This window comes from Oncorhynchus gorbuscha, unplaced genomic scaffold (assembly GCF_021184085.1).
Source record: "Oncorhynchus gorbuscha isolate QuinsamMale2020 ecotype Even-year unplaced genomic scaffold, OgorEven_v1.0 Un_scaffold_1167, whole genome shotgun sequence".
NCBI classification, from domain to species: Eukaryota; Metazoa; Chordata; class Actinopteri; order Salmoniformes; family Salmonidae; genus Oncorhynchus; species Oncorhynchus gorbuscha.
The window spans coordinates 12,501-32,500 of record NW_025746029.1 but is presented as its reverse complement, the minus strand read 5'-3'; the positions used below and the strand labels follow the sequence as shown (position 1 = coordinate 32,500).

Below are 20,000 nucleotides of genomic sequence, written 5' to 3'. Positions count from 1 at the left end.
GAGATATAGGGGAGAGAAGGTAAACACAGAGAGATATAGAGGAGAGAACGTAAACACACAGAGAGATATAGGGGAGAGAAGGTAAACACACAGAGATATAGGGGAGAGAAGGTAAACACACAAAGAGATATAGGGGAGAGAACGTAAACACACAAAGAGATATAGGGGAGAGAAGGTAAACACAGAGAGATATAGGGGAGAGAAGGTAAACACAGAGAGATATAGGGGAGAGAAGGTAAACACAGAGATATAGGGGAAAGAAGGTAAACACAGAGATATAGGGGAGAGAAGGTAAACACAGAGAGATATATGGGAGAGAAGGTAAACACAGAGATATAGGGGAGAGAAGGTAAACACAGAGAGATATAGGGGAGAGAAGGTAAACACAGAGAGATATAGGGGAGAGAAGGTAAACACAGAGAGATATAGGGGAGAGAAGGTAAACACACAGAGAGATATAGGGGAGAGAACGTAAACACACAGAGAGATATAGGGGAGAGAAGGTAAACACACAGAGAGATATAGGGGAGAGAAGGTAAACACAGAGATATAGGGGAGAGAAGGTAAACACACACAGAGATATAGGGGAGAGAAGGTAACACAGAGAGATATAGGGGAGAGAAGGTAACACAGAGAGATATAGGGGAGAGAAGGTAAACACACACAGAGACTGTTAAAGTAGCTACAGGCTAAATGTGCAGCGTAGCCAATAAAGAGTGTTGCTGACACACTGACTGGCCCCCACCTCCTTCCACCTCTCACACTGACTGGCCCCCACCTCCTTCCACCTCTCACACTGACTGGCCCCCACCTCCTTCCACCTCTTACACTGACTGGCCCCCACCTCCTTCCACCTCTCACACTGACTGGCCCCCACCTCCTTCCACCTCTCACACTGACTGGCCCCCACCTCCTTCCACCTCTCACACTGACTGGCCCCCACCTCCTTCCACCTCTTACACTGACTGGCCCCCACCTCCTCTATCTCTCTCCCCTCTCTCTAACCACTCCCCTCTCTACCCCCCAGATTGTTCTAAACTTTACCACTATGGACCTGTATAAGAGCTCTCTCTGTTGGTATGACTACATAGAAGTTAGAGATGGATACTGGAGGAAGGCCCCACTGCTAGGTAAGAGAGAGAGAGAGAGAGAGAGAGAGAGAGAGAGAGAGAGAGAGAGAGAGAGAGAGAGAGAGAGAGAGAGAGAGAGAGAGAGAGAGAGAGAGAGAGAGAGAGAGAGAGAGAGAGTGTGTTGTGTTTATTTGTTTATGTCTGACTTGTAGTTCAATTCAAATGATTGCTTTGTGTGTGTGTGTGTGTGTGTGTGTGTGTGTGTGTGTGTGTGTGTGTGTGTGTGTGTGTGTGTGTGTGTGTGTGTGTGTGTGTGTGTGTGTGTGTGTGTGTGTGTGTGTGTGTGTGTGTGTGTGTGTGTGTGTGTGTGTGTGTGTGTGTGTGTGTGTAGGTAGGTTCTGTGGGGATCAGGTTCCTGAGGGTCTGGTGTCGTCAGAGAGTCGGATGTGGATTGAGTTCCGAAGCAGCAGTAACTGGGTGGGAAAGGGATTTACAGCTGTTTATGAAGGTACCACACACACACACACACACACACACACACACACACACACACACACACACACACACACACACACACACACACACACACACACACACACACACACACACACACACACACACACATACATTTTATTTATTTATTCTCATATCAAATAAATATAAATACATTAATTTCCCCCTCCGTCCTCTCCTCTCGCCCCTCTTCCTCCCTTCTCCTCTCTCCTTCCTCCTCTCTTCTCTCATCTCCTTTCTCCACCTCTCCTCCCTCTTCCTTCCCTTCCCCTCTCTTCCTCCCCCTCTCCTCTCGCCTCCCTCCCCTCCTCCCTCCTCTCCTTTCTCCACCTCTCCCCCTCTTCCCCGAACTCTTCCTCCCCCTCTCCTCTCGCCTCCCTCCTCTCCTCTCTCCCCTCTTCCTCCACCTCTCCCCCTCTCCATCCCTTCCCCTCTCTTCTCCCCCTCTTCCCCGCACTCTTCCTCCCCCTCTCCTCTCGCCTCCCTCCTCTCCTCTCTCCCCCTCTTCCTCCACCTCTCCATCACTCCCCCTCTCCTCTCCCCTCTTCCTCTCCCTCTCCTCTCCCCTCTTCCTCCACCTCTCCCCCTCGCAATCCCCCTCTCCTCTCCCCTCTTCCTCCACCTCTCCCCCCTCTCCATCCCCCTCTCCTCCCCTTCCTCCCCTCCTGTAGCTGTCTGTGGAGGAGAGATCCTGAAGGATCAGGGCCAGATTCAGTCCCCTAACTATCCTGATGACTACCGTCCATCTAAAGACTGTGTTTGGAGGATCACCGTCTCAGAGGGGTACAACGTAGGACTCAGCTTCCAGGCCTTTGAGGTGACACTCCCTGTCTGTCTGTCTGTCTGTCTGTCTGTCTGTCTGTCTGTCTGTCTGTCTGTCTGTCTGTCTGTCTGTCTGTCTGTCTGTCTGTCTGTCTGTCTGTCTGTCTGTCTGTCTGTCTGTCTGTCTGTCTGTCTGTCTGTCTGTCTGTCTGTCTCTCTCCCCCTGCTCTCTCTGTTCTTCTGTTTCCCTCCTCATTCTCTCACATGCTCGTGTGCGGTGTGTGTGTTTGCTTGGCAAAGCAATAAGAAATGTATCTGAACTCTGAATGACCTCCCTATGACTGAATCTATGATTTAATCTATGACTGAACTGAAACTATGACTGAAACTATGACTGATCTGAAACTATGACTGAACTGAAACTATGACTGAACTGAAACTATGACTGAAACTATGACTGATCTGAAACTATGACTGAACTGAAACTATGACTGAACTGAAACTATGACTGAAACTATGACTGATCTGAAACTATGACTGAACTGAAACTATGACTGAACTGAAACTATGACTGAACTCAAACTATGAAATAAACTATGACTGAACTGAAACTATGACTGAACTGAAACTATGATTTAAACTATGACTGAACTGAAACTATGACTGAACTGAAACTATGATTTAAACTATGACTGAACTGAAACTATGATTTAAACTATGACTGAACTGAAACTATGACTGAACTGAAACTATGATTTAAACTATGACTGAACTGAAACTATGATTTAAACTATGACTGAACTGAATCTGTGACTGAACTGAAACTATGACTGAACTGAATCTATGACTGAAACTATGACTGAACTGAAACTATGACTGAACTGAAACTATGATTTAAACTATGACTGAACTGAATCTATGATTTAAACTATGACTGAACTGAAACTATGATTTAAACTATGACTGAACTGAAACTATGATTTAAACTATGACTGAACTGAAACTATGATTTAAACTATGACTGAACTGAAACTATGACTGAACTGAAACTATGATTTAAACTATGACTGAACTGCATCTATGATTTAAACTATGACTGAACTGAAACTATGATTTAAACTATGACTGAACTGAAACTATGATTTAAACTATGACTGAACTGAAACTATGACTGAACTGAAACTATGATTTAAACTATGACTGAACTGAAACTATGATTTAAACTGAAACTATGATTTAAACTATGACTAAACTGAAACTATGACTTAAACTATGACTGAACTGAAACTATGATTTAAACTATGACTGAACTGAAACTATGATTTAAACTATGACTGAACTGAAACTATGATTTAAACTATGACTGAACTGAAACTATGACTGAACTGAAACTATGATTTTATCTATGACTGAACTGAAACTATGATTTAAACTATGACTGAACTGAATCTGTGACTGAACTGAAACTATGACTGAACTGAATCTATGACTGAAACTATGACTGAACTGAAACTATGACTGAACTGAAACTATGATTTAAACTATGACTGAACTGGATCTATGATTTAAACTATGACTGAACTGAATCTATGACTGAACTGAATCTATGACTGAAACTATGACTGAACTGAAACTATGACTGAACTGAAACTATGATTTAAACTATGACTGAACTGAAACTATGATTTAAACTATGACTGAAACTATGACTGAAACTATGACTGAACTGAAACTATGACTTAACTGAAACTATGATTTAAACTATGACTGAACTGAAACTATGATTTAAACTATGACTGAAACTATGACTGAACTGAAACTATGATTTAAAATATGACTGAACTGAATCTATGACTGAACTGAAACTATGACTGAACTGAAACTATGATTTAAAATATGACTGAAATGAATCTATGACAGAACTGAAACTATGAAATAAACTGACTGAACTGAATCTATGACTGAACTGAAACTATGACTGAACTGAAACTATGATTTAAAATATGACTGAAATGAATGTATGACTGAACTGAAACTATGAAATGAAACTATGACTGAACTGAATCTATGACTGAACTGAATCTATGACTGAACTGAATCTATGACTGAAACTATGACTGAACTGAAACTATGACTGAACTGAATCTATGACTGAAACTCTGACTGAACTGAAACTATGACTGAACTGAAACTATGATTTAAACTATGACTGAACTGAATCTATGATTTAAACTATGACTGAAACTATGACTGATAGACTGAACTGAAACTATGATTTAAAATATGACTGAAACTGAAACTATGATTGAACTGAAACTATGATATAAAATATGACTGAACTGAATCTATGACTGAACTGAAACTATGACTGAACTGAAACTATGATTTAAAATATGACTGAACTGAATCTATGACTGAACTGAAACTATGAAATAAACTATGACTGAACTGAAACTATGATTTTAACTATGACTGAAACTATGACTGAACTGAAACTATGACTGAAACTATGACTGAACTGAATCTATGATTTAAAATATGACTGAACTGAAACTATGATTGAACTGAAACTATGATTGAACTGAATCTATGATTTAAAATATGACTGAACTGAAACTATGACTGAACTGAAGCTATGATTTAAACTATGACTGAACTGAATCTATGATTTAAACTATGACTGAAACTCTGACTTAACTGAAACTATGAAATAAACTATGATTGAACTGAAACTATGAAATAAACTGAGACTGAACTGAAACTATGACTGAACTGAATCTATGACTGAAATGAAACTATGACTGAACTGAAACTATGACTGAACTGAATCTATGACTGAAATGAAACTATGACTGAACTGAAACTATGATTGAACTGAAACTATGACTGAACTGAAACTATGATTGAACTGAAACTATGAAATAAACTGTGACTGAACTGAAACTATGACTGAACTGAAACTATGACTGAACTGAAACTATGAAACTGAAACTATGACTGAACTGAAACTATGATTGAACTGAAACTATGAACTGAAACTATGAAACTGAAACTATGACTGAACTGAAACTATGATTGAACTGAAACTATGACTGAACTGAAACTATGAAAACTATGACTGAACTGAAACTATGATTTTATGACTGAACTGAAACTGAAACTATGACTGAAACTATGACTGAATCTATGACTGAACTGAAACTATGACTGAAACTATGACTGAACTGAAACTATGATTTAAACTATGACTGAACTGAATCTATGATTTTAACTATGACTGAAACTATGACTGAACTGAAACTATGACTGAACTGAAACTATGAAATGAAACTATGACTGAACTGAAACTATGACTGAACTGAAACTATGATTTAAAAACTATGACTGAACTGAAACTATGATTGAACTGAATCATGATTTAAAATATGACTGAACTGAAACTATGATTGAACTGAAATGATTTAAACTATGACTGAACTGAAACTATGATTGAACTGAAACTATGATTTAAACTATGACTGAACTGAAACTATGACTGAACTGAAACTATGATTTAAAATATGACTGAAACTATGATTGAACTGAATCTATGATTTAAAATATGACTGAACTGAAACTATGACTGAACTGAAACTATGAGAACTGAAACTATGACTGAACTGAAACTATGACTGAACTGAAACTATGATTTTAACTATGACTGAAACTATGACTGAACTGAAACTATGACTGAAACTATGACTGAACTGAAACTATGACTGAATCTATGACTGAACTTAAACTATGATTTAAACTATGACTGAACTGAATCTATGACTGAACTGAAACTATGACTGAAACTATGACTGAACTGAAACTATGACTGAACTGAAACTATGATTTTAACTATGACTGAAACTATGACTGAAACTATGACTGAACTGAAACTATGACTGAAACTATGACTGAACTGAAACTATGATTTTAACTATGACTGAAACTATGACTGAAACTATGACTGAACTGAAACTATGACTGAAACTATGAAAACTATGACTGAACTGAATCTATGACTGAACTGAAACTATGACTGAAACTATGACTGAACTGAAACTATGACTGAACTGAAACTATGATTTTAACTATGAACTGAAACTATGACTGAACTGAAACTATGATTTAAAATGACTGACTGAAACTATGACTGAACTGAAACTATGACTGAACTGAAACTATGACTGAAAAACTATGACTGAACTGAAACTATGACTGAACTGAAACTATGATTTAAACTATGACTGAACTGAAACTATGACTGAACTGAAACTATGACTGAACTGAAACTATGATGAACTGAAACTATGAAACTGAAACTATGACTGAAACTATGACTGAACTGAAACTATGACTGAAACTATGACTGAACTGAAACTATGATTTTAACTATGACTGAAACTATGACTGAAACTATGACTGAACTGAAACTATGACTGAAACTATGATTTAAACTATGACTGAACTGAAACTATGACTGAACTGAACCTATGACTGAAACTATGACTGAACTGAAACTATGACTGAACTGAAACTATGATTTTAACTATGACTGAAACTATGACTGAAACTATGACTGAACTGAAACTATGACTGAAACTATGACTGAACTGAAACTATGACTGAACTGAAACTATGACTGAACTGAAACTATGATATAAAATATGACTGAACTGAATCTATGACTGAACTGAAACTATGACTGAACTGAAACTATGATTTAAAATATGACTGAACTGAATCTATGACTGAACTGAAACTATGAAATAAACTATGACTGAACTGAAACTATGATTTTAACTATGACTGAAACTATGACTGAACTGAAACTATGACTGAACTGAAACTCTATGATTTAAAATATGACTGAACTGAAACTATGATTGAACTGAAACTATGATTGAACTGAAACTATGATTTAAAATATGAAATATGACTGAACTGAAAACTATGATTTAAACTATGACTGAAACTCTGACTTAACTGAAACTATGAAATAAACTATGATTGAACTGAAACTATGAAATAAACTGTGACTGAACTGAAACTATGACTGAACTGAATCTATGACTGAAATGAAACTATGACTGAACTGAAACTATGATTGAACTGAATCTATGACTGAACTGAAACTATGATTGAACTGAAACTATGAAATAAACTATGACTGAACTGAAACTATGACTGAACTGAATCTATGACTGAACTGAAACTATGACTGAACTGAAACTATGACTGAACTGAAACTATGACTGAACTGAAACTATGATTGAACTGAAACTATGACTGAACTGAAACTATGACTGAACTGAAACTATAACTGAACTGAAACTATGATTGAACTGAAACTATGATTGAACTGAAACTATGACTGAACTGAAACTATGACTGAACTGAAACTATGACTGAACTGAAACTATGATTGAACTGAAACTATGATTGAACTGAAACTATGACTGAACTGAAACTATGACTGAACTGAAACTTTGACTGTACTGAAACTATGATTGAACTTAAACTATGACTGAAACTATGACTGAACTGAAACTATGACTGAACTGAAACTATGATTTTAACTATGACTGAAACTATGACTGAACTGAAACTATGACTGAAACTATGACTGAACTGAAACTATGACTGAACTGAAACTTTGACTGAACTGAAACTATGACTGAACTGAAACTATGATTTTAACTATGACTGAAACTATGACTGAATCTATGACTGAACTGAAACTATGATTGAAACTATGACTGAACTGAAACTATGATTTAAACTATGACTGAAACTACGACTGAAACTATGACTGAACTGAAACTATGACTGAACTGAAACTATGATTGAACTGAATCATGATTTAAAATATGACTGAACTGAAACTATGATTGAACTGAATCTATGATTTAAACTATGACTGAACTGAAACTATGATTGAACTGAATCTATGATTTAAACTATGACTGAACTGAAACTATGACTGAACTGAAACTATGATTTAAAATATGACTGAAACTATGATTGAACTGAATCTATGATTTAAAATATGACTGAACTGAAACTATGACTGAACTGAAACTAAGACTGAAACTATGACTGAACAGAAACTATGACTGAACTGAAACTATGATTTTAACTATGACTGAAACTATGACTGAACTGAAACTATGACTGAAACTATGACTGAACTGAAACTATGACTGAATCTATGACTGAACTTAAACTATGATTTAAACTATGACTGAACTGAAACTATGACTGAACTGAAACTATGAAAACTATGACTGAACTGAAACTATGACTGAACTGAAACTATGATTTTAACTATGACTGAAACTATGACTGAAACTATGACTGAACTGAAACTATGACTGAAACTATGACTGAACTGAAACTATGATTTTAACTATGACTGAAACTATGACTGAAACTATGACTGAACTGAAACTATGACTGAAACTATGATATGACTGAACTGAAACTATGACTGAACTGAAACTATGACTGAACTGAAACTATGACTGAACTAAACTGACTGAACTGAAACTATGATTTTAACTATGACTGAAACTATGACTGAAACTATGACTGAACTGAAACTATGACTGAAACTATGACTGAACTGAAACTATGACTGAACTGAAACTATGACTGAACTGAAACTATGATATAAAATATGACTGAACTGAATCTATGACTGAACTGAAACTATGACTGAACTGAAACTATGATTTAAAATATGACTGAAACTATGACTGAAACTATGACTGAACTGAAACTATGACTGAAACTATGACTGAACTGAAACTATGATTTTAACTATGACTGAAACTATGAAACTGAAACTATGACTGAACTGAAACTATGACTGAACTGAAACTGAAACTATGATTTAAACTATGACTGAACTGAAACTATGACTGAACTGAAACTATGACTGAAACTATGACTGAACTGAAACTATGACTGAACTGAAACTATGATTTTAACTATGACTGAAACTATGACTGAAACTATGACTGAACTGAAACTATGACTGAAACTATGACTGAACTGAAACTATGACTGAACTGAAACTATGACTGAACTGAAACTATGATAACTAAAATATGACTGAACTGAATCTATGACTGAACTGAAACTATGACTGAACTGAAACTATGATTTAAAATATGACTGAACTGAATCTATGACTGAACTGAAACTATGAAATAAACTATGACTGAACTGAAACTATGATTTTAACTATGACTGAAACTATGACTGAACTGAAACTATGACTGAACTGAATCTATGATTTAAAATATGACTGAACTGAAACTATGATTGAACTGAAACTATGATTGAACTGAATCTATGATTTAAAATATGACTGAACTGAATCTATGATTTAAACTATGACTGAAACTCTGACTTAACTGAAACTATGAAATAAACTATGATTGAACTGAAACTATGAAATAAACTGTGACTGAACTGAAACTATGACTGAACTGAATCTATGACTGAAATGAAACTATGACTGAACTGAAACTATGATTGAACTGAATCTATGACTGAACTGAAACTATGATTGAACTGAAACTATGAAATAAACTATGACTGAACTGAACTGAAACTATGACTGAACTGAAACTATGACTGAACTGAAACTATGACTGAACTGAAACTATGACTGAACTGAAACTATGACTGAACTGAAACTATGATTGAACTTAAACTATGACTGAACTTAAACTATGACTGAACTGAAACTATAACTGAACTGAAACTATGATTGAACTGAAACTATGATTGAACTTATGACTGAACTGAAACTATGACTGAACTGAAACTATGACTGAACTGAAACTATGATTGAACTGAAACTATGATTGAACTGAAACTATGACTGAACTGAAACTATGACTGAACTGAAACTTTGACTGTACTGAAACTATGATTGAACTTAAACTATGACTGAAACTATGACTGAACTGAAACTATGACTGAACTGAAACTATGATTTTAACTATGACTGAAACTATGACTGAACTGAAACTATGACTGAAACTATGACTGAACTGAAACTATGACTGAACTGAAACTTTGACTGAACTGAAACTATGACTGAACTGAAACTATGATTTTAACTATGACTGAAACTATGACTGAATCTATGACTGAACTGAAACTATGATTGAAACTATGACTGAACTGAAACTATGATTTAAACTATGACTGAAACTACGACTGAAACTATGACTGAACTGAAACTATGACTGAACTGATACTATGACTGAAACTATGACTGAACTGAAACTATGACTGGACTGAAACTATGATTTAAACTATGACTGAACTGAAACTATGATTGAACTGAATTTATGATTTAAAATATGACTGAACTGAAACTATGATTGAACCGAATCTATGATTTAAACTATGACTGAACTGAAACTATGATTGAACTGAATCTATGATTTAAAATATGACTGAAACTGAAACTATGATTGAACTGAATCTATGATTTAAACTATGACTGAACTGAATCTATGATTGAACTGAATCTATGATTTAAACTATGACTGAACTGAAACTATGACTGAACTGAAACTATGATTTAAAATATGACTGAAACTGAAACTATGATTGAACTGAATCTATGATTTAAAATATGACTGAACTGAAACTATGACTGAACTGAAACTAAGACTGAAACTATGACTGAACTGAAACTATGACTGAACTGAAACTATGATTTTAACTATGACTGAAACTATGACTGAAACTATGACTGAACTGAAACTATGACTGAACTGAAACTTTGACTGTACTGAAACTATGATTGAACTTAAACTATGACTGAAACTATGACTGAACTGAAACTATGACTGAACTGAAACTATGATTTTAACTATGACTGAAACTATGACTGAACTGAAACTATGACTGAAACTATGACTGAACTGAAACTATGACTGAACTGAAACTATGATTTTAACTATGACTGAAACTATGACTGAAACTATGACTGAACTGAAACTATGACTGAAACTATGATTTAAACTATGACTGAACTGAAACTATGACTGAACTGAATCTATGACTGAACTGAAACTATGACTGAAACTATGACTGAACTGAAACTATGACTGAACTGAAACTATGATTTTAACTATGACTGAAACTATGACTGAAACTATGACTGAACTGAAACTATGACTGAAACTATGACTGAACTGAAACTATGACTGAACTGAAACTATGACTGAACTGAAACTATGATTTAAACTATGACTGAACTGAAACTATGACTGAACTAAAACTATGATTTAAACTATGACTGAACTGAAACTATGACTGAACTGAATCTGTGATTTAAAATATGACTGAACTGAAACTATGATTGAACTGAATCTATGATTGACTGAACTGAAACTATGATTGAACTGAATCTATGATTTAAAATATGACTGAACTGAAACTATGATTGAACTGAATCTATGATTTAAAATATGACTGAACTGAAACTATGACTGAAACTATGATTTAAACTATGACTGAACTGAAACTATGACTGAACTGAAACTATGACTGAACTGAAACTATGATTGAAGTGAATCTATGATTTAAACTATGACTGAACTGAAACTATGACTGAAACTATGATTTAAACTATGACTGAACTGAAACTATGACTGAACTGAAACTATGATTTAAACTATGACTGAACTGAATCTATGACTGAACTGAAACTATGAAATAAACTATGACTGAACTGAAACTATGAAATAAACTATGACTGAACTGAAACTATGACTGAACTGAAACTATGACTGAACTGAAACTATGACTGAACTGAAACTATGATTTAAACTATGACTGAACTGAAACTATGACTGAACTGAAACTATGACTGAACTGAAACTATGATTTAAACTATGACTGAACTGAAACTATGACTGAACTAAAACTATGATTTAAACTATGACTGAACTGAAACTATGACTGAACTGAATCTGTGATTTAAAATATGACTGAACTGAAACTATGATTGAACTGAATCTATGATTTAAAATATGACTGAACTGAAACTATGACTGAACTGAAACTATGACTGAACTGAAACTATGACTGAACTGAAACTATGACTGAACTGAAACTATGACTGAACTGAAACTATGACTGAACTGAAACTATGATTGAACTGAAACTATGAAATAAACTATGACTGAACTGAATCTATGATTTAAACTATGACTGAACTGAAACTATGAAATAAACTATGACTTTAACTGACTGACTCTACATAGCCCACCTATAATTTATAATTTAACAACTACCTCTTTCCCAACTGTATTTATTTATTTATTTTGCTCCTTTGCACCCCATTATTTATATCTCTACTTTGCACATTCTGCAAATCAACCATGACTCTGTACCGTAATACCCTGTATATAGCCTCCACATTGACTCTGTACCGTAATACCCTGTATATAGCCTCCACATTGACTCTGTACCGTAATACCCTGTATATAGCCTCCACATTGACTCTGTATATAGCCTCCACATTGACTCTGTACCCCCCTGTATATAGTCTCCACATTGACTCTGTAACCCCCTGTATATAGCCTCCACTCTGTACCGTAATACCCTGTATATAGCTCCACATTGACTCTGTACCGTAATACCCTGTATATAGCCTCCACATTGACTCTGTACCGGTACCCCTGTATATAGCCTCCACATTAACTCTGTATGTAGCCTCCACATTGACTCTGTACCGTAATACCCTGTATATAGCCTCCACATTGACTCTGTACCGTAATACCCTGTATATAGCCTCCACATTGACTCTGTACCGGTACCCCCTGTATATAGCCTCCACATTGACTCTGTATCGGTACCCCTGTATATAGCCTCCACATTGACTCTGTAACGGTACCCCCTGTATATAGCCTCCACATTGACTCTGTCCGTAATACCCTGTATATAGCCTCCACATTGACTCTGTACCCTAATACCCTGTATATAGCACATTGACTCTGTACCGGTACCCCTGTATATAGCCTCCACATTGACTCTGTACTGTAACACCCTGTATATAGTCTCCACATTGACTCTGTACCAGTACCCCCTGTTTAAAGCCTCCACATTGACTCTGTACCATAACCCCTGTATATAGCCTCCACATTGACTCTGTACCGTAATACCCTGTATATAGCCTCCACATTGACTCTGTACCGTAATACCCTGTATATAGCCTCCACATTGACTCTGTACCCCCTGGCCCCCACATTGACTCTGTACTGGTACACCCTGTATATAGCCTCCACATTGACTCTGTATCGGTACCCCTGTATATAGCCCCCACATTGACTCTGTAACGGTACCCCTGTATATAGCCTCCACATTGACTCTGTTCCATAACACCCTGTATATAGTCTCCACATTGACTCTGTACCAGTACCCCCTGTATATAGCCTCCACATTGACTCTGTACCGTAACACCCTGTATATAGCCTCCACATTGACTCTGTACCATAATACCCTGTATATAGCCTCCACATTGACTCTGTACCGTAATACCCTGTATATAGCCTCCACATTGACTCTGTACCCCCTGTATATAGCCCCCACATTGACTCTGTACCGGTACCCCCTGTATATAGCCTCCACATTGACTCTGTACCATAACACCCTGTATATAGTCTCCACATTGACTCTGTACCAGTACCCCCTGTATATAGCCTCCACATTGACTCTGTACCATAACACCCTGTATATAGCCTCCACATTGACTCTGTACCGTAATACCCTGTATATAGCCTCCACATTGACTCTGTACCATAATACCCTGTATATAGCCTCCACATTGACTCTGTACCGTAATACCCTGTATATAGCCTCCACATTGACTCTGTACCGTAATACCCTGTATATAGCCTCCACATTGACTCTGTACCGTAATACCCTGTATATAGCCTCCACATTGACAGTGAAATGTTGTACTCAGCATTTCACTGTGAAGTCTACTACACCTGTTGTATTCAGCATTTCACTGTAAGGTCTACTACACCTGTTGTATTCAGCAATTCACTGTGAGGTCTACTAATAATATAATAATATATTATTATAATAATATATGTTGTTTCAGACATTTCACTGTAAGGTCTACTACAGTCATGTATTCATACATTTCACTGTGGGTGGTCACCTGTTGTATTCAGCACCCACTGTGGTGTCTACACACCATGCTCTAGCATTTCACTGTGAAGGACACACCTGTTGTATTCAGCATTTCACTGTAAGGTCTACTACACCTGTTGTATTCAGCATTTCACTGTGAGGTCTACTACACCTGTTGTATTCAGCATTTCACTGTAAGGTCTACTACACCTGTTGTATTCAGCATTTCACTGTGAGGTCTACTACACCTGTTGTATTCAGCATTTCACTGTGAGGTCTACTACACCTGTTGTATTCAGCATTTCACTGTGAGGTCTACTACACCTGTTGTATTCAGCATTTCACTGTGAGGTTTACTACACCTGTTGTATTCAGCATTTCACTGTAAGGTCTACTACACCTGTTGTATTCAGCATTTCACTGTCAGGTCTACTACACCTGGTGTATTTATGTGTGTGTGTGTGTGTTTACGTGTGTGTGTGTGTCTGTGTTTTCTCCTTCTAGATTGAGAGACATGACAGCTGTGCCTACGACTACCTGGAGGTGCGTGACGGCCCGGCTGAATCCAGCCCTCTGATTGGTCGATTCTGCGGGTACGACAGACCAGAAGACATCCGCTCCACCTCACACACCCTCTGGATGAAGTTCGTCTCCGACGGAACCGTCAACAAGGCCGGATTCGCTGCCAACTTCTTCAAAGGTCTGAGGGAGGGGTCAGAGAGAGAGGGAGGGGTCTGAGTGGAGCATCAGAGAGAGAGGGAGGGGTCTGAGTGGAGCATCAGAGAGAGAGGGAGGGGTCTGAGTGGAGCATCAGAGAGAGAGGGAGGGGTCTGAGTGGAGCATCAGAGAGAGAGGGAGGGGTCTGAGTGGAGCATCAGAGAGAGAGGGAGGGGTCTGAGTGGAGCATCAGAGAGAGAGGGAGGGGTCTGAGTGGAGCATCAGAGAGAGGGGAGGGGTCTGAGTGGAGCATCAGAGAGAGAGGGAGGGGTCTGAGTGGAGCATCAGAGAGAGAGGGAGGGGTCTGAGTGGAGCATCAGAGAGAGAGGGAGGGGTCTGAGGAGCATTAGAGAGAGAGGGAGGGGTCTGAGTGGACATGACATCAGAGAGAGAGGGAGGGGTCTGTGTGGAGCATCAGAGAGAGAGGGAGGGGTCTGAGGAGCATCAGAGAGAGAGGGAGGGGTCAGAGAGAGAGGGAGGGGTCTGAGTGGAGCATCAGAGAGAGAGGGAGGGGTCTGAGGAGCATTAGAGAGAGAGGGAGGGGTCAGAGTGGAGCATTAGAGAGAGAGGGAGGGGTCAGAGTGGAGCATTAGAGAGAGAGGGAGGGGTCAGAGTGGAGCATTAGAGAGAGAGGGAGGGGTCAGAGTGGAGCATCAGAGAGAGAGGGAGGTGTCTGAGGAGCATTAGAGAGAGAGGGAGGGGTCTGAGGAGCATTAGAGAGAGAGGGAGGGGTCAGAGTGGAGCATCAGAGAGAGAGGGAGGGGTCAGAGTGGAGCATTAGAGAGAGAGGGAGGGGTCAGAGTGGAGCATCAGAGAGAGAGGGAGGGGTCTGAGGAGCATTAGAGAGAGAGGGAGGGGTCTGAGTGGAGCATCAGAGAGAGAGGGAGGGGTCTGAGTGGAGCATTAGAGAGAGAGGGAGGGGTCTGAGGAGCATTAGAGAGAGAGGGAGGGGTCTGAGTGGAGCATCAGAGAGAGAGGGAGGGGTCTGTGGAGCATCAGAGAGAGAGGGAGGGGTCTGTGGAGCATCAGAGAGAGAGGGAGGGGTCAGAGTGGAGCATCAGAGAGAGAGGGAGGGGTCTGAGTGGAGCATCAGAGAGAGAGGGAGGGGTCTGAGAGGAGCATCAGCGAGAGAGGGAGGGGTCTGAGGAGCATCAGAGAGAGAGGGAGGGGTCTGAGTGTCTGTGTGTTAATTAGTGTGTTTTATGTAGGGGTCTGTGTGTGTTAATTAGTGTGTCTTTATGTAGGGGTCTGTGTGTTAATTAGTGTGTCTTTATGTAGGGGTCTGTGTGTGTTAATTAGTGTGTCTTTATGTAGGGTCTGTGTGTTAATTAGTGTGTCTTTATGTAGGGGTCTGTGTGTTAATTAGTGTGTCTTTATGTAGGGGTCTGTGTGTTAATTAGTGTGTCTTTATGTAGGGGTCTGTGTGTGTTAATTAGTGTGTCTTTATGTAGGGACTGTGTGTTAATTAGTGTGTCTTTATGTAGGGGTCTGTGTGTTAATTAGTGTGTCTTTATGTAGGGGTCTGTGTGTTAATTAGTGTGTCTTTGTGTAGGGGTCTGTGTGTTAATTAGTGTGTCTTTATGTAGGGGTCTGTGTGTTAATTAGTGTGTCTTTATGTAGGGGTCTGTGTGTTAATTAGTGTGTCTTTATGTAGGGGTCTGTGTGTGTTAATTAGTGTGTCTTTATGTAGGGTCTGTGTGTTAATTAGTGTCTTTATGTAGGGGTATGTGTGTTAATTAGTGTGTCTTTATGTAGGGGTCTGTGTGTTAATTAGTGTCTTTATGTAGGGGTCTGTGTGTTAATTAGTGTGTCTTTATGTAGGGGTCTGTGTGTGTTAATTAGTGTGTCTTTATGTAGGGGTCTGTGTGTTAATTAGTGTGTCTTTATGTAGGGGTCTGTGTGTTAATTAGTGTGTCTTTATGTAGGGGTCTGTGTGTTAATTAGTGTGTCTTTATGTAGGGGTCTGTGTGTTAATTAGTGTGTCTTTATGTAGGGTCTGTGTGTGTTAATTAGTGTGTCTTTATGTAGGGTCTGTCTGTGGTAATTAGTGTGTCTTTATGTAGGGGTCTGTGTGTGTTAATTAGTGTGTCTTTATGTAGGGTCTGTGTGTTAATTAGTGTGTCTTTATGTAGGGTCTGTGTGTTAATTAGTGTGTCTTTATGTAGGGGTCTGTGTGTTAATTAGTGTGTCTTTATGTAGGGGTCTGTGTGGTAATTAGTGTGTCTTTATGTAGGGGTCTGTGTGTGTGTGTGTGTGTGTGTGTACTAATGTGTGTGTGTGTGTGTGTGTGTGCTAATGTGTGTATTTATGTGTGTGTGTGTGTGTGTGTGTGTGTGTGTGTGTGTGTGTGTGTGTGTGTGTGTGTGTGTGTGTGTGTGTGTGTGTGTGTGTGTGTGTGTGTGTGTGTGTGTGTGTGTGTGTGTGTGTGTGTGTGTTAATGTGTGTATGTATGTGTGTGTGTATTAATGTGTGTGTGTCTGTGTGTGTGTGTGTTAATGTGTGTATTGATGTGTGTGTATTAATGTGTGTGTGTGTGTGTGTTCCAGAGGAGGATGAGTGTTCTAAGCCAGATAACGGAGGCTGTGAACAGAGGTGTGTCAATACGCTGGGCAGCTTCAAGTGTGCCTGCGACCCCGGGTACGAGCTGGCCCTGGACAAAAAGAGCTGCGAAGGTCAGTGTGTGTGTGTGTGTGTGTGTGTGTGTGTGTGTGTGTGTGTGTGTGTGTGTGTGTGTGTGTGTGTGTGTGTGTGTGTGTGTGTGTGTGTGTGTGTGTGTGTGTGTGTGTGTGTGTGTGAACAGAGGGATCACTCCAAATTCAAGACAAGGCATCACCGCCTGGTACAACAACTACCCGGTCTCCGACCGCAAAGCACTACAGAGGGTAGTGTGTACGGCCCAGTACATCACTGGGGCCAAGCTTCCTGCCATCCAGGACCTTTATGTGTGTAGTTTTAGTCAGTAGTAGGGAAGCGAGATTCAGACAGGACCAGGGTGTAGTTTTAGTTAGTAGGGAAGGAGGATTCAGACAGGACCAGGATGTAGTTTTAGTTAGTAGTATGGAAGCCAGATTCAGACAGGACCAGTGTGTAGTTTTAGTTAGTAGTAGGGAAGCCAGATTCAGACAGGACCAGTGTGTAGTTAGTAGTAGGGAAGCCAGATTCAGACAGGACCAGTGTGTAGTTAGTAGTAGGGAAGCCAGATTCAGACAGGACCAGTGTGTAGTTAGTAGTAGGGAAGCCAGATTCAGACAGGACCAGTGTGTAGTTTTAGTTAGTAGTATGGAAGCCAGATTCAGACAGGACCAGTGTGTAGTTTTAGTTAGTAGTACGGAAGCCAGATTCAGACAGGACCAGTGTGTAGTTAGTAGGGAAGCCAGATTCAGACAGGACCAGTGTGTAGTTTTAGTTAGTAGTATGGAAGCCAGATTCAGACAGGACCAGTGTGTAGTTTTACTACAGAGCAGGGAAGCCAGATTCAGACAGGACCAGTGTGTAGTTTTAGTTAGTAGGGAAGCCAGATTCAGACAGGACCAGTGTGTAGTTTTACTACAGTGCAGGGAAGCCAGATTCAGACAGGACCCGTGTGTAGTCTTAGTTAGCAGGGAAGCCAGATTCAGACAGGACCAGGGTGTAGTTTTAGTTAGTAGGGAAGCCAGATTCAGACAGGACCAGCGTGTAGTTTTAGTTAGTAGTAGGGAAGCCAGATTCAGACAGGACCAGTGTGTAGTTAGTAGTAGGGAAGCCAGATTCAGACAGGACCAGTGTGTAGCTTTAGTTAGTAGTAGGGAAGCCAGATTCAGACAGGACCAGTGTGTAGTTAGTAGTAGGGAAGCCAGATTCAGACAGGACCAGTGTGTAGTTAGTAGTAGGGAAGTCAGATTCAGACAGGACCAGTGTGTAGTTTTAGTTAGTAGGGAAGCCAGATTCAGACAGGACCAGTGTGTTGTTAGTAGTAGGGAAGACAGATTCAGACAGGACCCGTGTGTAGTCTTAGTTAGCAGGGAAGCCAGATTCAGACAGGACCAGTGTGTAGTTTTAGTTAGTAGTAGGGAAGCCAGATTCAGACAGGACCAGTGTGTAGTTAGTAGTAGGGAAGCCAGATTCAGACAGGAACAGTGTGTAGTTTTAGTTAGTAGGGAAGCCAGATTCAGACAGGACCAGTGTGTAGTTTTAGTTAGTAGTAGGGAAGCCAGATTCAGACAGGACCAGTGTGTAGTTAGTAGTAGGGAAGCCAGATTCAGACAGGACCAGTGTGTAGTTAGTAGTAGGGAAGCCAGATTCAGACAGGACCAGTGTGTAGTTAGTAGTAGGGAAGCCAGATTCAGACAGGACCCATGTGTAGTTTTAGTTAGTAGGGAAGCCAGATTCAGACAGGACCAGTGTGTAGTTTTAGTTAGTAGTAGGGAAGCCAGATTCAGACAGGACCAGTGTGTAGTTTTAGTTAGTAGTATGGAAGCCAGATTCAGACAGGACCAGTGTGTAGTTTTAGTTAGTAGGGAAGCCAGATTCAGACAGGACCAGTGTGTAGTTTTAGTTAGTAGTAGGGAAGCCAGATTCAGACAGGACCAGTGTGTAGTTTTAGTCAGTAGGGAAGCCAGATTCAGACAGGACCGGTGTGTAGTTTTAGTTAGTAGTATGGAAGCCAGATTCAGACAGGACCAGTGTGTAGTTTTAGTTAGTAGGGAAGCCAGATTCAGACAGGACCAGGGTGTAGTTAGTAGTAGGGAAGCCAGA

General features: G+C 39.3%; 1 pseudogene; it reads left to right on the top strand.

Annotated features, from left to right (window-relative positions):
• The window catches only part of LOC124021693, a 164,732-nt pseudogene that overhangs the window by 135,275 nt on the left and 9,457 nt on the right, over positions 1-20,000 (top strand).